The sequence below is a fragment of the Cherax quadricarinatus genome, chromosome 17 (genome assembly GCF_038502225.1).
Source record: "Cherax quadricarinatus isolate ZL_2023a chromosome 17, ASM3850222v1, whole genome shotgun sequence".
In the NCBI taxonomy this organism is placed as follows: domain Eukaryota; kingdom Metazoa; phylum Arthropoda; class Malacostraca; order Decapoda; family Parastacidae; genus Cherax; species Cherax quadricarinatus.
The window spans coordinates 3373126-3400492 of NC_091308.1; positions in this window are offsets into that span (position 1 = coordinate 3373126).

The window sequence follows — 27367 nt, forward strand, 5'->3', positions numbered from 1 at the left end:
TAACAACCTGAGGTTCTGACAGCTTGGTCCTAATTTCTCATTCATTATAACTATGTGTTCATTAGCGTAGAAATACTGAGTTGTTATCTCTGACGACACGTTAGGTAGAGAGCCTAGTGCGTGTCTCGCCACCTGCTGACACCATCTCTGCTGCCTCGGTTATATTACCCACCCTGAAATATACAAGCAGTTATAAAGTTCCCGAGGTGTAATTTTTTTTCTTTTACCCTGAGCGTCGCCATAATGAGCGAGGCTACGATTTCAATTCTCCGAATATATTTTTTAACTCGTTCTAATTCCACTATCGTGATAGTTTTCCCACGAGTTTATATTTTTTTCTGTTTGCTTTATTTTTCTCGTCTCTTTCATTAAGTCAGGTGTGATACGAAGAACGTTCATTTTCTCTTACCAAAGACATTAATACTTGGCCTGTATGGTTACTCTCTCTGTATTTTAAATACTAATACTGGTAATAATTGCACGTTACTTCCCCAGCTGGTGAGAGCGTTATGGCAAGAAGTTTCTATAGGTCTTGTGAGCTTCCACGCGTGTGTTAGCATGTTAAATAAAAAAGGAGACAAATGAGTTTTGGGATTTCATGTGCTGTTGGAGTGTGAGCGTAATATCTATGAAGCATAAGAAAACCGGTTAGCTACAACTAACTACCTTAAATTTAGTATATAATCAATAATGCATACACTAATATATATATATATATATATATATATATATATATATATATATATATATATATATATATATATATATATATATATATATATATATATATATATATAATTTTTTTTTTGATGTATACTTATTTGTGCAATGCTTAGCATCGATGGTTTCGATGCTGTCAATATACATTAAAAAAGTTGACAAAACCTCCACAAATATAATTTTCCAGAAGACGAGAGACGTGGAGCTAGAAAAATGTTTTAAAATGCAACGAATATTTTCCAGGCTGTGGCGCTGGGCACCGCAATATTCGCATTCTGCGAATTTCAAAGGTTAACCTCAGACACACTAATGCGGAGGAATTTCAGCTGGACCCACCGCTTTCAGCACTACCATGGGCAAATTTACTGCTGCCATCAGATCTGCATAGCTGTGGTGGCTCCCTTACTGCTGGGCATCCGGTTGTTCTGAGGCTCCTCTTGATAATGTTATTAACCTCCTCATGTCTTGCAATCTTTCCCTCCGATTTACGGCACACAAGACCGTGGTACCCGAATCGGTCTGCTGCTTCACTTCCACAAATACACCTGTGTTCGGCGAGAATAGGGGCGGCAAGTCGAAGGGCAACACCGATGCGGATGGTCTGTGGGTCGAGGCGTGTGCCAAGGCTGGAGTTGGGAACAGCCAACAGAAAATCCCCTGCATGAGGTGCTCTCACTGCCAGGAGGCGGGCTCTATCCTTCCCTGACACACACTGAAGCATTGTTGAGGCTATATTTTCCACTATTTGACCATCCCAGTGCGATTGTTTGTAGTTGTTGGGGGGAGCAGGTCTGGTTTCAGAGCCCGTTAGATTATCCCAGATCATGGCTCCGTCAATGAACTTTTGGTCCTGGACTCCAATCTTGTCCCTAAGATGTTCAGGGAGAATCGCTGCTACAAGCCCTCTGGATGCAATACATGAGGACAGAAAAGCAGGTAGTGCAATCTGTGATGACTTGCGGACACCAATGCCTCCTAGTCTGACTGGAAATGTAGCTTGGTTCCGCTGCCCGTCTCCTAGAGTAAGAATCTGCCTCAGGATACTGTCATATTCGTGCAGTATAGGGTTATCATATGAAGGTGCACATCTTAGGAAATATGTCAACCTGGGCAGACTCAAGCACTTTGTGAGAAGGTATAAGGCATCGTGGGTGCCCAGATTGCCTATTCGTTGTTCCATTCTCCTTAACTCTTCAAATTTCTTCCTGAGAATTGCGTCAATGGCATTGCTTCCCAGATAGATATATATATATATATATATATATATATATATATATATATATATATATATATATATATATATATATATATATATATATATAAATTTTTTAATGTATACTTATTTGTGCAATGCTTAGCATCCATGGGTTCGATGCTGTCAATATACATCAAAAAAGTTGACAAAACCTCCACAAATATAATTTTCCAGAAGACGAGAGACGTGGAGCTAGAAAAATGTTTTAAAATTCAACGAATATTTTCCAGGCTGTGGCGCTGGGCACCGCAATATTCGCATTCTGCGAATTTCAAAGGTTAACCTCAGACACACTAATGCGGAGGAATTTCAGCTGGACCCACCGCTTTCAGCACTACCATGGGCAAATTTACTGCCGTGACGTGAGAACACTACAGGAATAAAGAACTAAGATTATAAGAGCAGAAGTCTAAAGTCGCGGAGACATTGTGGTGTAACTCGAGACTAAGGCGGTTGAGGGGGGAAGGTTAACAACGCTACGCTTGACTAGCCTCATCCATGCCTACTTTTTTTATCAGTACAATAACTTTAAACTACATTACCCCTTAAGGTAGGTTCCTTGACGCTGGTGAGGGGCTCTTGATCTAGGGAATTGGATCTGTGCTCCAATTCCCTGAATTGAGCCTGATCACCTTCCATTCCCCCTTCCCCCCCCACATGCGTTGTATAATCCTACGGGTTTAGCGCTCCCCCGTGATTATAATAATCTGAAACTACATTATTGTCGTAATGAATGTTTATTTGTCTCGTCCTTTAAGCCCATGTTAACACAATGAGTGTGCACTAGCTTCACTTTCATCTGTTTTACACAAATAGCCCGCACACAGGAGAATGAAACTTAGAACGATGTTTCGGTCCGATGTGGACCAATACTCACTGGTTAACAGTCCAAGTGTGACTAGTTAATGGTCTAAATGGGACCGAAACGTTGTCATAGGTTTCAAGCTCCTAAGTGTAGGTTATCTGTGTATTGTTCCAGTCACGGTACTGTTCCTTTTGATTCTATCTGTTCTCAATCAGCACAGTCTAGAATTATTTCTCAGTCTTCCTTGAAGATCATCTTATTGCCGTGGGCAGACACTGCCAATGAAGCCTAGCCTCACACACACGTAATTCATGCTTTTGTTAATTCGGTGACTCGAAGTACATTAGCACACAAGAAGTCAGTATGGTGTTTATGTACTGAGAGAGGGTTAGGTTGGACAATTTACAGAGACTTAATCATCCACTACAAGAAGGCGATTGTGTAAATTTTTCACACTAAGTCAGGAACATTTCGATCCCTAAAATGGGAAAGTTCACATGAAAACTGATAACAATATATGTCTAATATAGACCACTTGACATTGTTCGCTTACTGAGAGGACATAATCGACTAGCAGAGGTTTTCACGGAATATAAATGAGAGGAGAGAGAAAAATTCGATTTTTTTTTCGGCCAAAGTCTGAATTCATTTTATTAGACAGCGATGAAAATGATTTTAAAATCTTACGGAACTTAAATTATTCAAAGTGGGGAAACTTTTTCATAAAGACATTTCAAAATCTTTCCGAGGAGTTGGAGATATGAACGACGGAGGAATATGGAGCTGAACCATCTCCAGACTCATATATACTAACACACACACACAATATATTGGAGTGAGATTAACAAGTTAAGAAAGCCTAGAGAACAAATGGATTTGTCAGTTAAAAATAGGAGAGGAGAGTTATTAAATGGAGAGTTAGAGGTATTGGGAAGATGGAAGGAATATTTTGAGGAATTGTTAAATGTTGATGAAGATAGGGAAGCTGTGATTTCGTGTATAGGGCAAGGAGGAATAACATCTTGTAGGAGTGAGGAAGAGTCAGTTGTGAGTGTGGGGGAAGTTCGTGAGGCAGTAGGTAAAATGAAAGGGGGTAAGGCAGCCGGGATTGATGGGATAAAGATAGAAATGTTAAAAGCAGGTGGGGATATAGTTTTGGAGTGGTTGGTGCAATTATTTAATAAATGTATGGAAGAGGGTAAGGTACCTAGGGATTGGCAGAGAGCATGCATAGTTCCTTTGTATAAAGGCAAAGGGGATAAAAGAGAGTGCAAAAATTATAGGGGGATAAGTCTGTTGAGTGTACCTGGTAAAGTGTATGGTAGAGTTATAATTGAAAGAATTAAGAGTAAGACGGAGAATAGGATAGCAGATGAACAAGGAGGCTTTAGGAAAGGTAGGGGGTGTGTGGACCAGGTGTTTACAGTGAAACATATAAGTGAACAGTATTTAGATAAGGCTAAAGAGGTCTTTGTGGCATTTATGGATTTGGAAAAGGCGTATGACAGGGTGGATAGGGGGGCAATGTGGCAGATGTTGCAAGTGTATGGTGTAGGAGGTAGGTTACTGAAAGCAGTGAAGAGTTTTTACGAGGATAGTGAGGCTCAAGTTAGAGTATGTAGGAAAGAGGGGAATTTTTTCCCAGTAAAAGTAGGCCTTAGACAAGGATGTGTGATGTCACCGTGGTTGTTTAATATATTTATAGATGGGGTTGTAAGAGAAGTAAATGCGAGGGTCTTGGCAAGAGGCGTGGAGTTAAAAGATAAAGAATCACACACAAAGTGGGAGTTGTCACAGCTGCTCTTTGCTGATGACACTGTGCTCTTGGGAGATTCTGAAGAGAAGTTGCAGAGATTGGTGGATGAATTTGGTAGGGTGTGCAAAAGAAGAAAATTAAAGGTGAATACAGGAAAGAGTAAGGTTATGAGGATAACAAAAAGATTAGGTGATGAAAGATTGAATATCAGATTGGAGGGAGAGAGTATGGAGGAGGTGAACGTATTCAGATATTTGGGAGTGGACGTGTCAGCGGATGGGTCTATGAAAGATGAGGTGAATCATAGAATTGATGAGGGAAAAAGAGTGAGTGGTGCACTTAGGAGTCTGTGGAGACAAAGAACTTTGTCCTTGGAGGCAAAGAGGGGAATGTATGAGAGTATAGTTTTACCAACGCTCTTATATGGGTGTGAAGCGTGGGTGATGAATGTTGCAGCGAGGAGAAGGCTGGAGGCAGTGGAGATGTCATGTCTGAGGGCAATGTGTGGTGTGAATATAATGCAGAGAATTCGTAGTTTGGAAGTTAGGAGGAGGTGCGGGATTACCAAAACTGTTGTCCAGAGGGCTGAGGAAGGGTTGTTGAGGTGGTTCGGACATGTAGAGAGAATGGAGCGAAACAGAATGACTTCAAGAGTGTATCAGTCTGTAGTGGAAGGAAGGCGGGGTAGGGGTCGGCCTAGGAAGGGTTGGAGGGAGGGGGTAAAGGAGGTTTTGTGTGCGAGGGGCTTGGACTTCCAGCAGGCATGCGTGAGCGTGTTTGATAGGAGTGAATGGAGACAAATGGTTTTTAATACTTGACGTGCTGTTGGAGTGTGAGCAAAGTAACATTTATGAAGGGATTCAGGGAAACCGGCAGGCCGGACTTGAGTCCTGGAGATGGGAAGTACAGTGCCTGCACTCTGAAGGAGGGGTGTTAATGTTGCAGTTTAAAAACTGTAGTGTAAAGCACCCTTCTGGCAAGACAGTGATGGAGTGAATGATGGTGAAAGTTTTTCTTTTTCGGGCCACCCTGCCTTGGTGGGAATCGGCCGGTGTGATAATAATAAAAAATAAATATATATATATATATATATATATATATATATATATATATATATATATATATATATATTACCTCATTAACTGCAACATTGTTCTAATATAACAGAATAACTGGTTAAATTAGAGTCAAGTGTAGTATGCATGTCATGATAGGTGCGGTATTCAGCTCAGCCTTATTTTATATTTTTTTTTCCGGCGCATTTCCATACGTAAGTTTATCAATGTTCGTTTTTATGAACTTCAAACAAAATTACTTTAAAGCAGGCTGCATAATCCTATATATAAAAAAAGGGCATTAAGTTGGGGGTTGTATATTACTGTTTCTATTACCCTGGGTCCTCCAGTCATTCTTCAACCCATGTACATGTCTTTCAGTTAGAATTCTACAGATTCCTCAGTTAGAATTCTACAGATTCCTCATCATAAGTGCCACTCCACCTTCTGTTTTCTCACTCCTCGCTGCATGACATCCTTCAGCATATACTGTATTGCTTATTACGTCAGACAGCTTCGTCTCTGCAGGAGCTATGATATCCATATTTCCTCTGCTACCCTTTCCCGTCACATCTTTTCGTAATTCTGACCTAATTTAAACATCACATCCTGCAATTTACAATGTATTTCATGTTTTGGGTTTGTCTGTAGTTCATGTGAATGCTGAGTGAGGCTGTGGCAGTGTGACTGAGTGGGTGTTAGTGGATGATTGTGAGGACAGAAATGTGGAGATTGGGAACTGAATAATGGGATGCGAGAGGGAACAGAGGCACAAAAGGGGTAGCATCTTGGATTAGACAGAAGGGCTGGTGTGAGTTCCATTAAGAGGAAACCCCCAGTGTGTGGTAGAGAAGTACAGGAGGGTCGGTGTTCAAGAAATCAGTGGATATGGGTGGGTATTTGGGTGGGCTGCTAGGATAGGTGGCTGGAGGGATATTCGATAGACGGGAAAGTAGGTGGAAGGGTGACAGATTTAGGTGGTTAAATATGCTAGGCGACAGAGGAAGGTAATGCTGAAGGTGATGTACGGGGCAGAGATGTAGGGAGAGACGAGATGTGGATCCGTGATGCAGGGTGAGTGTGTGGAGGGGAAGAACTCGGGCTTAATCGTCCGTGAAGAATACGTGGATTTCTTTTCTTGTGGAGGACTGTATAAAAAAAAAAGAAGCATGCTTTGAATGTGCGCCAGAGTATGTGATTTTTATATATACATTTTAATTCTCATTACAATGAGCTTCATTTTAATATTAAACATATCTTCAAAATATATGTTTGTACCATTTTGGGTATTAGTTTTACAAAGAAAGAACATATTCGGAAAGCTGAAATACGTAAAGAGGACTACACGTCAGTAACATCACTCTTCCAGAGTACAAGGAAAGAACTGTATTAAGACTAAAGAAACCGAAGTCGATGACAACAACAGTCCATAATGCTCTCTCTTTACTCCTAATCGAATTACATCATACACAACGACCCCTCATTATCGGGGCATGGGGGAGGGATTGTGGGATTTGCAGTGCCCTGAAATGGTAGATTATTTACCGCTCTGTACAGTGAAAAAAAATCCACATAATAAAATTGACTACAGATTGAGTATTAACGAGAAAACACATACACTATACCACGCGGTTATTAAAACAATAAAAATACGCGTTAATAAATCCTCCGACACCATTGTCACCTGTGTTCTCCCTGGCTGGCGGGAGATAAGAAGTTTTCCATAACTATTTTGGGTAAAAGACTCACGCACTGGAAATGCTTCGCCACGAGCGGCTCCTTCAGCCCCAATGATTAGCACTGAAGAAGCCACTCGTGGAGATGCCTTTCCTTAATGACTGTCAGTATAAAGGTGTCTATCACCTACAACTTGCCGGTATCACCATATCACTTCCAGCATGTCCGTTTTCTCGAGTTTTCTGTCCGAGTTAACATGAGGTTACCCGTCTTGGGAGTAAGCCCTTCCCTAACGATCTCATTAGATACTAATCATGTAATTTCTAACCCAACCTGATGGAATGTTGTACCGCCGTTGACGGACGAGTAAAAGTATCGCTAAACTTACCTCTTGCTCTTTTAGTATCTCTTGAATTGTATTTACTTGTGTACATATTGAGACCGACGCAAGTGCCTTCCTTCACCGCATTCACCGAGTTATTCACCTGAAGTTCTTATATCTTGTCTGAAGTTATTGTCAGCTCAGAACGCAGCACCGCACTAGAAGGGTAATAATCCTTATCCGATTATCACGACGTTGTTAATCACTTGTTTATTGGCTTCAAACCTCAGGACATTGTGATGATTCCAAAGACTTTATACCACGGTAACTAACATGACAGATGACGTTTAACGTCATAGACGAAACCAATCCATGTAGTTCTAGGCTACTCAGAGCGTCTCGGCGCACCTTAGTAGACTAAATCGCTGACCTGGCAGCATTATTCTGCAAGGATACCGTCATGTTGCAGTGACAGCCATGGCAAATAATTAACGTCCTTGCAGCTACAGTGCCAATGTGACATTACTATCAATAAGGTTTTATTTAATAACTATCTTACTGTTATCAGTGCAAGCACCTTCCTGAAGGCTGTTATCTTAGTCCCTAATTGAAACTTATACGAGATCCTAAGCATGTTTTATAAAGGCGAGACAGTTCCTTTCACCCCATTTCCCTCAGTTGTATGGAGGCAAATTCTCCAAAAGACTTAAAAACGGCTTGTGAGTCAAACCGATGCAGCGTTACTTTCTACAGTGTGTATTCTGAATAACCAACTCGACGTGATAACTTTGCACGATAGAGAACGCAATAGAATGATGTGGATGTGACAATTACCCAGCACGATGACGAGAACTATAGAGGATGATGATACTGACGATAACTCAGCTTAACAACACTGCTTGATTGAGAACTCTAGAGGCGCTCACGTGTGCTGGTGTCGTAAAACACATCAAGGATGACATACGAGTCACCCCTGATGAACTGGGGGCCAGTTTTATGGTCTCCCCCCCGTCATCCATTATCAATTAATTTGACTTGATTTACGTTCAAGAGTAATCGAGGCATAAATATACGCTGGAGAGGAAAACCAATTACCACCATCAGAAGTATAGCGAGGCTGTACAGGACGGCTCTTGGGCCGTCCTGTAATACATTATAGAAGATTTGTGCTGCCTGGAGATTTTGTAATCTATCTTGTTTCATGTAAGGGGGAATTGTACGGGACACGACGTATTAACGAACGGGTGTGAGGCCAAGACGATACCGGTGCGTTATCGACGTTAAAAAACAAAACGTGCCACACAGAACTCGTAACGATAATGCGCTGGATCCTGTTATTGCTCCACATCACGTCTCACAATCTCTGTTAGACAACACATTCACGTGTCCCTACACTCCTGTCAGTATTAACTATCGGTACAAACATTGGATCACCCTAATAGGTAGTGTAAACTTGAATCACCTTCATATGCATGTGCATAGGTTCACTTTCATAACGTCACATTCATAGCATCACATTCACAGCATCCCATTCACAGCATCCCCATTCACAGCATCCCCATTCACAGCATCCCCATTCACAGCATCCCCATTCACATTCACTACACTGGCGTGACCTACTTCTCATGAAGTTTAATCTGCCGGACTTTGCCAGGATAACAAAGCGAGCTAAAGAATGTTACAACACAGCAGAAAAAGACTTAGAGCCTCATTGTATAGTCACATACGGAAAAATGACAGTAAGGGAACAGGTAATAGGACTTGGGAAAGGAGGAGAGGGAGATATGCTAAAGACTTAATAGAACATTCAAACAGATATTTATCAAATAATCTGGGACGATACCAGAACGAAGAGAAAGACAGCAAGAAATATGGAATACCTGTAGGATACATTGTAGAGGATAATGGCAAGAAGAGGTATGAGAGTAGGTATGTGTAAATACGGAGCTGATAAAGAATGGATGTTTGGACCCCACCTACTCTCCTTATTTAATATATATATATATATATATATATATATATATATATATATATATATATATATATATATATATATATATATATTATATAGGGAAATACCACCTCTATAGCTGGACTGGGGATGTGTGTGTGTGTGTGTGTGTGTGTGTGTGTGTGTGTTAACTTTATTTGTAAGCAGAATACACTGACAAAAAAATACAGACATGAATACCTTGGTACATTATATCAAAGATTATGAATATCCTCATCTCCAGCATTCCTGTGGTTGCGGATGATGTATACTTAAAGAGGAAGAAGACAACAAGAGATAACAGGGAGAGTCCAGGGTAACGAAGAGGCTTCTAACGTGGACACGAGATGGTTATTAGATTTCAACAGCGTTAAAAAGCATGCAATAGATTTTTTTTTCTCATGACCCTTTGCTACAGTTCATTGAGGATATTATACAACACTTACCTTATACCAATGTTGAATATGTGGCACCTGCATGGAGCCCGCACAATATTCCTAGTTACTAGTGAAGAAACTAGAGAACATTAAAAGATTCGTAACGACATTGGTTTCAGACGTGAGGAAAACTTACTACGAGGAGACTTGAAAACATTATCATGACAATAATAAATGATAAATGAAGCAGAGAAGTCATAACAATCATACAGTTGATTTGATACAGTGGTTTGTGACAGGCTGTTTGAAATACTAGAGAGCCAGGGAACAAGGATGGATGTCAAAGACAAGTACTTTTATAATCTGGGTGTATAAATTTAGTAGAATGAACTAGAAGAGGTAAAAGCTAGCACCATGCACAGTTTCGAGAGTAAGTATGATCGGGTGCAGGCGATAAGGAGTCGGTAAAGTCGGTTGATAAGAGTGAAAATGAATAATCCAGGAGCCATAAATCAACCTGTATAAACATAACTGGACATAACGAGACAAAAGCTGGTTGCAAAAATTCGTTAATCAGGCAAACTAGACAACAATTTTAATAATAGTTTATCCAAACTAAATCATATTCACAATGAAAAAAAAACCACATTAAAACCTCATGAATCCAAGTTTACATAAAGCATAAACTTTAAAAATGTGAACACACGCAGTTATATATTTTATTTTCGTGGAAGGGAATGCTTTACTTTTTCTTCCACTGCCAACCTGATGCATAAAAACCGGGCGCAATATGAATTTTGAGTAGCGCCTCAAGGCTGGTAATATTTAGTGGCCAGACTCTCTTATACAATTAAGAAATGTTTCCTTTGAAAGCATCGCTAGTAATTGAATTAAATTTATTCATTTAAGTATTACGAAAGATTTAATGCATTAAACCTTCCCCCGTTTCTCTTATCCTTGAACTCTTACCTTTCCCGCTTTGCTATCCTCAACCTCCCTCCTATCCTTCCTCACCTTGCTATACCATCCTCCCTCCTATCCTTCCTCACCTTGCTATACCATCCTCCCTCCTATCCTTCCTCACCTTCCTATACCATCCTCCCTCCTATCCTTCCTCACCTTGCTATACCAACCTCCCTCCTATTCTTCCTCACCTTGCTATACCAACCTCCCTCCTATCCTTCCTCACCTTGCTATACCATCCTCCCTCCTATCCTTCCTCAACTTCCTATACCAACCTCCCTCCTATTCTTCTTCACCTTGCTATACCAACCTCCCTCCTATCCTTCCTCACCTTCCTATACCATCCTCCCTCCTATCTTTCCTCACCTTGCTATACCATCCTCCCTCCTATCCTTCCTCACCTTCCTATACCATCCTCCCTCCTATCCTTCCTCACCTTGCTATACCAACCTCCCTCCTATCCTTCCTCACCTTGCTATACCAACCTCCCTCCTATCCATCCTCGCTCTTCTTACCTACCCTCTCTACCCATTCCTTTCCTCACATCAGCCACTCTTCTCCTCACTCATTATTTTGTTACCACTATGTGTAATGATCACAGAATGGGGTAACAGCACAAAACTAACGTATCAATATATATATATATATATATATATATATATATATATATATATATATATATATATATATATATATATATATATATATATAATATTCGAGAGGAACTAACACAGTGCCATCCCACGCCTGTACTGCCAAGCCATGTTGGTATTTCTACGTCATCTGCATAACTAGTGGACTACAGCTATACGAGGGGACGACAGCTATACTAGTGGGCCACAACTATATCAACAGCTGTTCTCCCCACAATTATTATAATGAAAGGGGAAGCGCTAAACCCGTAGGATTATACAGCGCCTGGGGAGGGATGTGGAAGGTATTCAGGTTAAATTTAGGGATCTGGAGAACAGATCTAATTCCCTAGATCAAGATCCCCTCACCAGCATCGAGGACCCTTCCTTGAGGGGTTCTCCCCACAAAGGTAACTATATTTCTGCTTCGTCTGAGAGTTTTCACAATTTATTGGGAACCATTCTTTTTTTTAGGGGGGGGGGGAGGGTAAACACGTTGAATCATTTGATAATTACACTGAAGTTTACTAGAATAAGTAAAAACTGAATAAAGTTAAAGCTGCTGTTGAAACCCACGAAAGTTAATTTCGTACTCCCTTTTGTTCATTCTTTGTAACATGAAAACGTGGATAGAAAATATTTCAGCAACAAAAGTACATGTTTAGGCATGTTGATACAGACAGATTGTGGGAAGATACACACGTACAGTGTCGACATTTGAAGACTTTTCCTACTAGTGGGTTTTTTAAACCGTTTTTCAGTCCTAATAGACCAGACACCTGAAACTACAGCACTTGAAGCAGATCGTAAGAATGGAGGAACACTACAGCAGGCCTACTGGCTCATACAAGTTAAGAACACTGCAGCAGGCCTACTGGTTCATACAGCTCAAGTCTTTCTCAAAAACCAATCATTCCCACCCAGGTCAAGTGTGACCTAGAGAGCCAGGTCACGTCGAAGTTGGTGGTGCGCTGTTTTGGTAGGAATGTTCTGGAGAGAATTTTTAGAGACGCTAAAGCTACCCAAGTTCCGTGTGACAGAAATAGCAATCAATGTGATTTCAAACACGGAGTTATAGCCTGGTCGAGACATTCTCTACTCACTGTCCTCGCTGTACCCTGTCCTCTCCACTCCTCTCTGACGTGTGACCTCACCACAGTTTTCCAGGTCACACCTGACCTCTCCCTACTCTATATACCGTGTTTCTCAATTTTCCATGTAACAGAATTTAAAAATCCACTTGTGGTGAAACGTCTTCAATAAATATCTTTACTGTGTAGGTGTCTATTCCTGGAAAAACTATAAACCAAAAAAGTTTTTATAGTGGTTTTACAAAAGCAAAAATTATTAGCTTTTTTACGTTAAGTGTTAAACCCGCGTTAAAGCAGAGGCCACAGAGATGAAAGAGAGGTTTAAAAACATACAATTTCATGGCGAGGAAGAGAAGTGAGACGGAAGATTCCTCAGGGCCTCTTACGATGGCCTCCGTAAAACCTCTCATCAACGTAACAAGAGGCTGAATCATTTTTAGTAACCAGTCCCGAGAAGGTGACATGAACCCTTAAAAAAAAAGGGGGGGGGGACTCAATCTGCAACAATGAGCCAGCTAGAGCTGCCAGAAAATTGGCGAGACTTGACGAGATGATCTCAACCTGATTCATCACACTTGGTGATCTTACCAACACAACTCCCTCGTCCTCCTTCCCCGATAGCAAGCGCACCCAGGGCTAAACTAAGTGACAAAAGTAAAACAGAACAGACAACAAATGCTATCACAAGTTAAAATAGCTGGCATCAGGCCGGGGTGTTGACTTGCCAATGACAACGAAATTAGTCGTTCCCCTAAGTCCATGTGTATGAAGCTGGTCAACCATTATGTTACCAATATCTATAAATCAAGGTGTGTGTGTAATGTATATAGGTATATATAAACGCAGCAGTATGTATATCTTAGTGTTTATAAACCAGTTTGTCTGTAAATGTGCACCACACATCCCCCCCCCCACACCACAATACCTTATGAACATAGACAAAGCATTGTTTCACTGTTCGCTTCAGCTGCGCTGCTACATCAAAGTGAACACTATTGTACACTGCATTCGTCAAAGAACATTAGTGCACGTTGCATTCAACATGGTGAACAATCTTGAATTCTGCATTAATTAGCTTGAACAATATTATATGTTATTTCGATGAATATTTTATAATGTTGCAATCATCCACATGCATGAAATTCATTACTGCATAACATTGCAGCCAACAACTTAACCTTGTTTCATGTCTCATAACTAATATGTTGCGCCACAACGAACAAAATTAAATCAGAAATGTTTAAATCAAAATAATGAGTTGAGAAACTTTTGTCAGAATAAATATTTTAGTTATGCAAGAACCTTCGTTAGTGACTTTGCTGTTGGGACGAGAGTGCATTCTCTCCCGTCCCGTGCAGGTCAGTCTCAGATCCAGCCTAACCAACATTCTCCACCTGATTTTCCACCCTATATGTACTTATGTACTCTGTACTCAGGTAGATCTGTTTGTGAGTTAATAAAGCCCACTGTGTGGGCGAAACGTAGTCAATACGTCGGTATTTTATACCTTTTATCACCACTCCACACCATGCTAGTTACAACGATACAATATAAAATCAATACTTGGCGCTTACCTGTGTGTCGTAATCCATCCCGGAGCACATCACCTCCCACACCATCCCGGAGCACATCACCTCCCACACCATCCCGGAGCACATCACCTCCCACACCATCCCGGAGCACATCACCTCCCACACCATCCCGGAGCACATCACCTCCCACACCATCCCGGAGCACATCACCTCCCACACCATCCCGGAGCACATCACCTCCCACACCATCCCGGAGCACATCACCTCCCACACCATCCCGGAGCACATCACCTCCCACACCATCCCGGAGCACATCACCTCCCACACCATCCCGGAGCACATCACCTCCCACACCATCCCGGAGCACATCACCTCCCACACCATCCCGGAGCACATCACCTCCCACACCATCCCGGAGCACATCACCTCCCACACCATCCCGGAGCACATCACCTCCCACACCATCCCGGAGCACATCACCTCCCACACCATCCCGGAGCACATCACCTCCCACACCATCCCGGAGCACATCACCTCCCACACCATCCCGGAGCACATCACCTCCCACACCATCCCGGAGCACATCACCTCCCACACCATCCCGGAGCACATCACCTCCCACACCATCCCGGAGCACATCACCTCCCACACCATCCCGGAGCACATCACCTCCCACACCATCCCGGAGCACATCACCTCCCACACCATCCCGGAGCACATCACCTCCCACACCATCCCGGAGCACATCACCTCCCACACCATCCCGGAGCACATCACCTCCCACACCATCCCGGAGCACATCACCTCCCACACCATCCCGGAGCACATCACCTCCCACACCATCCCGGAGCACATCACCTCCCACACCATCCCGGAGCACATCACCTCCCACACCATCCCGGAGCACATCACCTCCCACACCATCCCGGAGCACATCACCTCCCACACCATCCCGGAGCACATCACCTCCCACACCATCCCGGAGCACATCACCTCCCACACCATCCCGGAGCACATCACCTCCCACACCATCCCGGAGCACATCACCTCCCACACCATCCCGGAGCACATCACCTCCCACACCATCCCGGAGCACATCACCTCCCACACCATCCCGGAGCACATCACCTCCCACACCATCCCGGAGCACATCACCTCCCACACCATCCCGGAGCACATCACCTCCCACACCATCCCGGAGCACATCACCTCCCACACCATCCCGGAGCACATCACCTCCCACACCATCCCGGAGCACATCACCTCCCACACCATCCCGGAGCACATCACCTCCCACACCATCCCGGAGCACATCACCTCCCACACCATCCCGGAGCACATCACCTCCCACACCATCCCGGAGCACATCACCTCCCACACCATCCCGGAGCACATCACCTCCCACACCATCCCGGAGCACATCACCTCCCACACCATCCTAGCTCCAGCAATACAGGGTTAATAATGAAGTTCAGGGCCTCGAGTTTATTGATTTTTTATTAACACATCGGACGTTTCCCACCAAGACAGGATGATCCGAAAACTAAAAAACACTTTCATCATCATTCACTCCATCACTGTGTTGCGAGAGGCGCGCCTACGCTAGTGAAAAACTACAACATATCTCGAGTTTAAAATTATGTAAGTTTGCCGATATTATGCGAGTTATGGAGACGTACTTTGACCCAGTTTGGAGAATTATTTTTTTTGTAACCAAATAAATAATAAATGTAACCAAACTTAACAACCTAAAATTTACCTGTAAATATGGGTTGGATTAGACTATATTACATTTTTTTTTTACTTACCAATGGGTGGGTCTACCTCATGTACACAAAATATAACTGTCACCTGCGCAACAATCCACTTATTTGAGAAATTACACAAGATTATCACTAAGTTTAGATATTAACCAAGTATAAACTTAAAAGGTCAATAGTCTGCACCTACCTGACTGCTGTGCAGTGTCAGAGTTTGTCTCAACACCACCCGGACCCGTGTCCTGCCTGGCATGGCGTGTGAGGTGTGAATCAGTCACTAAATATTTACCAGGAACGGGAGGGGAGAGAAAAATACAGTCACTATGAAAACTTACACTAACAGTCACAGTATCAGGAATGCCCTAAATCGAAATAAAACACCAACACACACACACAGATTTAAGCTGTGTCAACAATATAGCAACACCCAAGCGTATACACAGTCCCTCTCTTTACACGCGTGAGGTGTGTCTGAAGGCCCCAGGCTTCATAATTTCTCATGCTTCGAAAATTCCTTGGGCTTTAAAGACTACCTGGTACACGAGGGTCATTAAAGCTACACATAACCTGTTCACCACCAGTCATGACTACTTTAAACCCTACAATATGAATAAAAGTAAACTCAGTGTACATACAGTGAGAGTACACAAATAATCAGCCATGGGAGAAAGAAGCTTATGATGACGTTCCAGAATGACTTGGATCATTGACTCGAGGTTCTCTTTTGGCTCGTTCCGAACCGGATCTTCACTGATTCGATTCCCCGTGAGTCATTTTCCATTTTGTGACACCGCGCTAAAATATGGTTTACTAAGCGCTACACCGCACAGAATTTATACACCAAAAGGTGTAAGTACATCTCTGTGAGAATTAACTTTAGTCCTTATTTAAGGGAGTTAATTATTCTTGTATAATCGTGTCCGATTCGCTAGTTGGATTTATATCCGGTTTTAGCATATTCAAGTGTATCTGATAGTTTCTGTATAAATCGTTAGTTTTCTACACAAATAGTCAGTTTTTCTAGATAAATCGTCAGTTTCCTAAATAAATCGTCAGTTTTCTAAATAAATCGCTAGTTTTTCTAGATAAATCGTCAGTTTTCTAAACAAATCGTCAGTTTTCAAAATAAATCGTCAGTTTTTTTCTAGATAAATCGTCAGTTTTCTAGATATATCGTCAGTTTTTTTTTTAACGCGTTTCGGCTTATCTTCTGGATGGAAGCATTGAGAGAATCGTCTTCCACGAAGAGCTAAACTCGTGTGGGTCACAGGGAGTGACGGGGACTCAACCGAAATGTCGTCGTCAACATGACTCACGAAATCGTCGTAAATTTCAGTCTCCTAGGGTGAAACATAGTATGTAGACACAAGTACGAACAAGTCTTTGACTTGAGTTTCTGCAAGTTGCAGCCACACACATGTATGAATTTTCAAAACATCATACAAATATTACGTTTCCAAGTCATACATCTTCTTAAAGACTTAAAAAAATTCTACTCAGAGCGAGACTCTATTCAGAACAGACACTTGTACATAACTGTGTATGTCAGCTTTCAACTCTTCACTAAGAAGCTTCCTGTAATAGAAGGTTGATACCTTCCTGTAATAGAAGGTTGATACCTTCCTGTAATAGAAGGTTGATACCTTCCTGTAATAGAAGGTTGATACCTTCCTGTAATAGAAGGTTGATACCTTCCTGTAATAGAAGGTTGATACCTTCCTGTAATAGAAGGTTGATACCTTCCTGTAATAGAAGGTTGATACCTTCCTGTAATAGAAGGTTGATACCTTCCTGTAATAGAAGGTTGATACCTTCCTGTAATAGAAGGTTGATACCTTCCTGTAATAGAAGGTTGATACCTTCCTGTAATAGAAGGTTGATACCTTCCTGTAATAGAAGGTTGATACCTTCCTGTAATAGAAGGTTGATACCTTCCTGTAATAGAAGGTTGATACCTTCCTGTAATAGAAGGTTGATACCTTCCTGTAATAGAAGGTTGATACCTTCCTGTAATAGAAGGTTGATACTTTCCTGCAATAGAAGGTTGATGCCTTCCTGTAATATTATTATTATAATCAAAAAGAAGCGCTAAGCCACAAGGGCTATACACCGCACCTTCCTGTAATAGAAGGTTGATACCTTCATGTAATAGAAGGTTGATACCTTCCTGTAACAGAAGGTTGGTACCGTCCTGTAATGGAAGGTTGATACCTTCCTGTAATAGAAGGTTGATAGATTGTCCCAGCCTGAGTTCGTGTTCATCATTAAGAACACACGGAGATCACAAGAACATAAGGAAGAATAACTTAAATCTTGCAAACAGAGAGAGGACATGAGTGTTAGGTTAGGTAAGGTTCGTCAGGAAACAGGACAAGTGTTTCCTGAGTGTTAACTGAAAAAAACTTAACACACGATAAAAGACAGTGACCTCAGCTGACCCGTCCTACAAGATAAGCAAAGAGCTTGGGAATACCAACGAATTAAGCAACTACACTATGTCCTGCGTTCCCAAACGTAAACTTCCCGTTTATATTATTTCGTTATTGATGATGCAACCTGACCTAGAGAGCCAAATATACTATATTTGTTGATCTGCAGTACCGACATGGGAGTAAGACACATGTGCAACTCTTGCGTTGCAGACTATCTTAGTCGATCCTAACACTTAAAATTACTTCTTACTGTCTTCGTTGATATACTTACCAAAACACGACTGAAGAAGCCTGCTGTGCAGGCGAAACGTTTCGACAGTAACGACAGCCAATGTCTCACATGTGTCGTGATCATCAAATAAATAAACACCGAGACTCATTAGACCACGCGGAAATCGGAACGTTTTGTTCTCCCCGAGAAGTCTGGCTCACAGACGGACGAAGACAGAGGAAGAGCATCAACCACGACTGAAATACACACAAAAAATTCGTTCTATAAACTTGGCTTAACAAGGGGCGTGTTATTCTAGCGAATTAAAGCTTTAACTACAAACGGGAAAGTTCTTGTTTACAGAGGTCGAGGGGGAGGCTTGGCCTGCTGAATTATTTATGCCGGCTGGGGACGTCCACAGCTCTAACAGATTTTAAAGCCGGCAGCTGGTAGCATGGTACAGCTGGTAGCTTGGTACAGCTGGTAACGTGGTCCAGCAGGTAGCGTGGTCCAGCTGGTAGCGTGGCCCAGCTGGTAGCGTGGCCCAGCTGGTAGCGTGGCCCAGCTGGTAGCGTGGCCCAGCTGGTAGCGTGGCCCAGCTGGTAGCGTGGTACAGCTGGAGTTACAGAGTAACAGAAAACGGTTGTGAGTAAGTAGATCGCAATGTGAGAGGATCCCACAGTGTTCTCCAGCGAGAGAGAGGGAGAGAGAGAGAGAGAGAGAGAGAGAGAGAGAGAGAGAGAGAGAGAGAGAGAGAGAGAGAGAGAGAGAGAATGTCAGATTAATGGCAAGAGATGCAAGTTGGCTGTACACACCTCCAATAACATAATATCACGCCTCCGGTAATATATCACGCTTCCAGTAATATATCATGCTTCCAGTGACATATCACGCTTCCAGTAATATATCCCGCCTCCAGTAACATATCACACTTCCAGTAATATATCCCACCTCCAATAATATATCACGCTTCCACTAATATATCACGCTTCCAGTGATATATCACACTTCCAGCAATATATCCCACTTCCAATAATATATTCCGCCTCCAGTAATATATCACGCTTCCAGTAATATACCACGCTTCCAGTAATATATTCCGCCTCCAGTAATGTATCACGCTTCCAGTTATATATCCCGCCTCCAATAATATATCCCGCCTCCAGTAATATATCACGCTTCCGGTAATATATCACGCTTCCAGTAATATATCACCCTTCCAGTGATATATCACTCTCTCAGTAATATATCCCGCCTTCAAAAATATATCACGCCTCCAGTAATATATCACGCTTCCAGTAATATATCCCTCCTCCAGTAATATATCACTCTTTCAGTAACACCACCAACAACATAATATCACACCAACAACAACAGGATATCACATTACCACCAACAAGATAGCACAACACTAACTTAATATATCAACAGGATAGCACACCAACAACAATAAGATATCACACCAACAACACTAAGATATCACACCAACAACAACAGGATATCACACCAACAACACTAAGATATCACACCAACAACAATAGGATATCACACCAACAACACTAAGATATCACACCAACAACAACAGGATATCACACCAACAACACTAAGATATCACACCAACAACAATAGGATATCACACCAACAACACTAAGATATCACACCAACAACAATAGGATATCACACCAACAACACTAAGATATCACACCAACAACAATAGGATATCACACCAACAACACTAAGATATCACACCAACAACAATAGGATATCACACCAACAACACTAAGATATCACACCAACAACAATAGGATATCACACCAACAACAATAGGATATTACACCAACAAATTAATATCTCACTAACAACATGATCTCAGATTACGTGTTTTCTTACATTTTACATTATTATTATTATTATTATTATTATTATTATTATTATTATTATTATTATTATTATTATTATTATGCAGTGCTAAACCCGTGTGGGTAGTTCAGTACAAGGAGTGCTGGAGGCTCGATCTTCCGTTCGCTATTTGCGAACGGTCTCTGGACAGATAACAGAGAACTTTGAAGTCCATATTGAGGCTATCTACTCAGAAGAACTTTCTGTTATGAGTTTCTTGAGACTCTTAGACTCTCTGTAAGAAATGGAAGACGAATGTCAATCTCTGTCTCATTCTTTCTACTCTGGGGCGGCATTTTCCCCCTGTTTGCACCGTCTGGCTGGCTAGCTGTCCCATGAAACAACCGGAAATGGAAGGTCTTTATATGATCAAGGATAGGAGAATAAAGGGAGAGATGCGGTGGAGAGCTGCGGTGCGGGACAAAGTTCTCTCTCTGGGGTGGAAAGGTAGAGCTATACTGGGGATGAGTTGGTTTCTCTGCTAGACTTACTGTGGAAGGGGAACTCAGAGTTTCTTTGAAGTTAATGTTCAACTTTATTGTCTATTATATTCTCCTCGTTCTTAAGTATTCCACGGTGCTGCATCTTTCTATTTATCTTACAGCATCAGGCCACTTTCTCAGTGGCTGAGTGAAATTGTATAACTTAGTGTTTTAACTCAGTGGTTCATATAAATTGTGTAATATAATCTTGAATATTGAATACTCACTGTCCTCAGTCTTGATTCAGTAATAATGATATATCGAGTAAGACTGAGAATATCTGACAAGTAAGCTAGGAAGAATTTTACACAGTTTTTGGGTGACTGGAATTATATCACATTGCAACGTATGTGTAAATTAGTCGTGTGATGACCCGCCAGTGGAGGGAGCTTGTGGTCATGACCAAGACCTTCCACTGGCTTACCCGTCCACCTCTTTAAGTATATGTTTACTTTAGCATACAGTTAGGTTGCTGTATACTAATGTAAATAAGCATACGTATAGTACAGGTATGGTTCAACGTGTGTAAGCAAACTGCATTAACAGGCGGTTAATGTCTAGCAGCGGGTAAGACACTGAAGTCGCTAAGATAGTTGGTAACAGCACGCTTGTTATTTACTGTGTGTGGAGAGGTTGTGTTGGGTGCTGAGCTTGTCAGGTGGGCAGCAATAATGCCCCGAGGTATGGCTTTAGTTCTGTGCAATAACTAGACCCTAGACCAAACTTTATCGCCAAAAGCAATTTTTCTTTTAAGTTCTTCCAATAACATTCAGTATTTCCCAATGATCTCCGTCGTACTGTTGTTTCTTGAAGAACGCCTTGCTGAACGTAAAGGAACATGTAGTTGTAACTGCAGTTGAAATTCATTAGTGGGTCGTTTGCAGCCCGTGTTGCGTGAGGCAACCCTGCAAGTGTTGCAGCCAGGCTCGTACCTTGCTTAAACTCTACACTTAAACGTCCCATAACTGTTGCAGTTCAATGTTAAACAGAAGCAGCGGGTTCACAGAGTCGCTGGCCAAGACCTTACCTACCGTCGACCAAGACTTCACCTACCGTCGACAAAGACCTTACCTACCGTCGACCAAGACCTTACCTACCGTCGACCAAGACTTTACCTACCGTCGACCAGGACCTTACCTACCGTCGACCTGGACCTTACCTACCGTCGACCAAGACCTGACCTACCGTCGACCAGGACCTTACCTACCGTCGACCAGGACCTTACCTACCGTCGACCAAGACCTTACCTACCGTCGACAAAGATCTTACGTACCGTTGACCAAGACCTTACCTACCGTCGACCTGGACCTTACCTACCGTCGACCAAGACCTGACCAACCGTCGACCAGGACCTTACCTACCGTCGACCAGGACCTTACCTACCGTCGACCAAGACCTTACCTACCGTCGACAAAGATCTTACGTACCGTCGACCAAGACCTTACCTACCGTCGACAAAGATCTTACGTACCGTTGACCAAGACCTTACCTACCGTCGACCAAGACTTTACCTACCGTCGACCAGGACCTTACCTAACGTCGACCAAGACCTTACCTACCGTCGACCAGGGCCTTACCTACCGTCGACCAAGACCTTACCTACCGTCGACCAAGACTTTACCTATCGTCGACCAAGATTTCACCTACCGTCGACAAAGACCTTATCTACCGTCGACCAGGACCTTACCTACCGTCGACGAAGACCTTACCTACCGTCGACGAAGACCTTACCTACCGTCGACAAAGACCTTACCTACCGTCGACCAAGACCTTACCTACCGTCGACCAAGGCCTTATCTACCGTCGACCAAGACCTTACCTACCGTCGACCAAGACCTTACCTACCGTCGACCAAGAATTTACCTATCGTCGACCAAGATTTTACCTACCGTCGACCAGGACCTTACCTACCGTCGACCAAGACCTTACCTACAATCGACCAAGACCTTACCTACTGTCCACCAAGACCTTACCTACCGTCGACCAGGACCTTACCTACCCCTCGACGAAGACCTTACCTACAGTCGACCAGGATCTTACCTACCGTCGACCAGGACCTTACCGACGACCAAGACCTTACCTACCGTCGACCAGGACCTTACCGTCGACCAAAACCTTGCCTACCGTCGACCAGGACCTTACCTACCGTAGGCCAGGATGTTACCTACCGTCGACCAAGACCTTACCTACCGTAGACCAAGGCCTCACCTACCGTCGACCAAGACCTCACCTAGCGTCGACCAAGACCTTCACTACCTCAAGTATACTCTCAGCATGTAAACACTGAAGGAAACGCACCTCACGTTGAGTATATCATGTAACTGTCACATACAGAAATTTCTTCTTAACTGTGAGGATTATCAGAGTGTAGGATGCAGCAGTCTGCCAGGCGAGGGAGGAGGAGGGGGAGGAAAGGGAAGGAAGGGGAGGGGTGAAGGGAAGAAGAAAGGTGAGGGAGGGAAGGAGTATGAGAGAGGGAGGGAAGGGAAGAATTACTCGTAAGATCCCTCAAAGAGGAGTATTTCTATGCTGGTGAAGGGCCTTTGAGCCAAGGATTTTGAGCTAATCTGCCCGTTCTTGTACTGAACCTGATTACCTGCCATTTCCCAGTTGCTGCGTAACCCCTACGGGATTTTCGTTTACTACTACTACTAATAATAATAATAATATACATGAGGGTAACTGGAAAAGTGATACCAGCCACCACACATATTATATATATATATATATATATATATATATATATATATATATATATATATATATATATATATATATATATATATATATATCTTGCTACTCCTACTTACACTTTGGTCACACTTCACAGACACGCACATGCATATATATATACATGTACATACATCTAGGTTTTTCTCCTTTTTCTAAATAGCTCTTGTTCTTCTTTATTTCTTCTATTGTCCATGGGGAAGTGGAAAAGAATCTTTCCTCCGTAAGCCATGCGTGTCGTATGAGGCGACTAAAATGCCGGGCTAGTAACCCCTTCTCCTGTAGACATTTACTAAAAAAGAGTAGAAGAAAAACTTTATAAAACTGGGATGCTTGAATGTGCGTGGATGTAGTGCGGATGACAAGAAACAGATGATTGCTGATGTTATGAATGTAAAGAAGTTGGATGTCCTCGCCCTAAGCAAAACAAAGCTGAAGGGGGTAGGGGAGTTTCGGTGGGGGGAAATAAATGGAATTAAATCTGGAGTATCTGAGAGAGTTAGAGCAAAGGAAGGGGTAGCAGTAATGTTGAAGGATCAGTTATGGAAGGAGAAAAGAGAATATGAATGTGTAAATTCAAGAATTATGTGGATTAAAGTAAAGGTTGGATGCGAAAAGTGGGTCATAATAAGCGTGTATGCACCTGGAGAAGAGAGGAATGTAGAGGAGAGAGAGAGATTTTGGGAGATGTTAAGTGAATGTATAGGAACCTTTGAACCAAGTGAGAGAGTAATTGTGGTAGGGGACCTGCATGCTAAAGTAGGAGAAACTTTTAGAGAGGGCGTGACTCAAGAAATCGTAATGACACGATTGCAAACAAACCATACCCCCGGCCGGGATTGAACCCGCGGTCATAGAGTCGCGAAGGGCTGGAGTTTTGAGACTCTATGACCGCGGGTTCAATCCCGGCCGGGGGTATGGTTTTAGAGAGGGTGTAGTAGGTAAGTTTGGGGTGCCAGGTGTAAATGATAATGGGAGCCCTTTGATTGAACTTTGTATAGAAATGGGTTTAGTTATAGGTAATACATATTTTAAGAAAAAGAGGATAAATAAGTATACAAGATATGATGTAGGGAGAAATGACAGTAGTTTGTTGGATTATGTACTGGTAGATAAAAGACTGTTGAGTAGACTTCAGGATGTACATGTTTATAGAGGGGCCACAAATATATCGGATCACTTTCTAGTTGTAGCTACACTGAGAGTAAAAGGTAGATGGGATACAAGGAGAATAGAAGCATCAGGGAAGAGAGAGGTGAAGGTTTATAAACTAAAAGAGGAGGCAGTTAGGGTAAGATATAAACAGCTATTGGAGGATAGATGGGCTATTGAGAGCATAGGCAATGGGGTCGAAGAGGTATGGGTTAGGTTTAAAAATGTAATGTTAGAGTGTTCAGCAAAAGTTTGTGGTTACAGGAAAGTGGGTGTGGGAGGGAAGAGGAGCGATTGGTGGAATGATGATGTAAAGAGAGTAGTAAGTGAGAAAAAGTTAGCATATGAGAAGTTTTTACAAAGTAGAAGTGATGCAAGGAGGGAAGAGTATATGGAGAAAAAGAGAGAGGTTAAGAGAGTGGTGAAGCAATGTAAAAAGAGAGCAAATGAGAGAGTGGGTGAGATGTTATCAACAAATTTTGTTGAAAATAAGAAAAAGTTTTGGAGTGAGATTAACAAGTTAAGGAAGCCTAGAGAACAAATGAATTTGTCAGTTAAAAATAGGAGAGGAGAGTTATTAAATGGAGAGTTAGAGGTATTGGGAAGATGGAGGGAATATTTTGAGGAATTGTTAAATGTTGATGAAGATAGGGAAGCTGTGATTTCGTGTATAGGGCAAGGAGGAATAACATCTTGTAGGAGTGAGGAAGAGCCAGTTGTGAGTGTGGGGGAAGTTCGTGAGGCAGTAGGTAAAATAAAAGGGGGTAAGGCAGCTGGGATTGATGGGATAAAGATAGAAATGTTAAAAGCAGGTGGGGATATAGTTTTGGAGTGGTTGGTGCAATTATTTAATAAATGTTTGGAAGAGGGTAAGGTACCTAGGGATTGGCAGAGAGCATGCATAGTTCCTTTGTATAAAGGCAAAGGGGACAAAAGAGAGTGCAAAAATTATAGGGGGATAAGTCTGTTGAGTATGCCTGGTAAAGTGTATGGGAGAGTTATTATTGAAAGAATTAAGAGTAAGACGGAGAATAGGATAGCAGATGAACAAGGAGGCTTTAGGAAAGGTAGAGGGTGTGTGGACCAGGTGTTTTCAGTGAAACATATAAGTGAACAGTATTTAGATAAGGCTAAAGAGGTCTTTGTGGCATTTATGGATTTGGAAAAGGCGTATGACAGGGTGGATAGGGGGGCAATGTGGCAGATGTTGCAGGTGTATGGTATAGGAGGTAGGTTACTGAAAGCAGTGAAGAGTTTTTACGAGGATAGTGAGGCTCAAGTTAGAGTATGTAGGAAAGAGGGAGATTATTTCCCAGTAAAAGTAGGCCTTAGACAGGGATGTGTGATGTCACCGTGGTTGTTTAATATATTTATAGATGGGGTTGTAAGAGAAGTGAATGCGAGGGTCTTGGCAAGAGGCGTGGAGTTAAAAGATGAAGAATCACACATAAAGTGGGAGTTGTCACAGCTGCTCTTTGTTGATGACACTGTGCTCTTGGGAGATTCTGAAGAGAAGTTGCAGAGGTTGGTGGATGAATTTGGTAGGGTATGCAAAAGAAGAAAATTAAAAGTGAATACAGAAAGGAGTAAGGTTATGAGGATAACAAAAAGATTAGGTGATGAAAGATTGGATATCAGGTTGGAAGGAGAGAATATGGAGGAGGTGAATGTATTCAGATATTTGGGAGTGGACGTGTCAGCGGATGGGTCTATGAAAGATGAGGTGAATCATAGAATTGATGAGGGGAAAAGTGTGAGTGGTGCACTTAGGAGTCTGTGGAGACAAAGAACTTTGTCCTTGGAGGCGAAGAGGGGAATGTATGAGAGTATAGTTTTACCAACGCTCTTATATGGGTGTGAAGCATGGGTGATGAATGTTGCAGCGAGGAGAAGGCTGGAGGCAGTGGAGATGTCATGTCTGAGGGCAATGTGTGGTGTGAATATAATGCAGAGAATTCGTAGTTTGGAAGTTAGGAGGAGGTGCGGGATTACCAAAACTGTTGTCCAGAGGGCTGAGGAAGGGTTGTTGAGGTGGTTCGGACATGTAGAGAGAATGGAGCGAAACAGAATGACTTTAAGAGTGTATCAGTCTGTAGTGGAAGGAAGGCGGGGTAGGGGTCGGCCTAGGAAAGGTTGGAGGGAGGGGGAAAAGGAGGTTTTGTGTGCGAGGGGCTTGGACTTCCAGCAGGCATGCGTGAGTGTGTTTGATAGGAGTGAATGGAGACAAATGGTTTTTAATACTTGACGTGCTGTTGGAGTGTGAGCAAAGTAACATTTATGAAGGGGTTCAGGGAAACCGGCAGGACGGACTTGAGTCCTGGAGATGGGAAGTACAGTGCCTGCACTCTGAAGGAGGGGTGTTAATGTTGCAGTTTAAAAACTGTAGTATAAAGCACCCTTCTGGCAAGACAGTGATGGAGTGAATGATGGTGAAAGTTTTTCCTTTTCGGGCCACCCTGCCTTGGTGGGAATCGGCCAGTGTGATAATAATAATAAAAAAAATATATATATAATGTCTTACCGAAT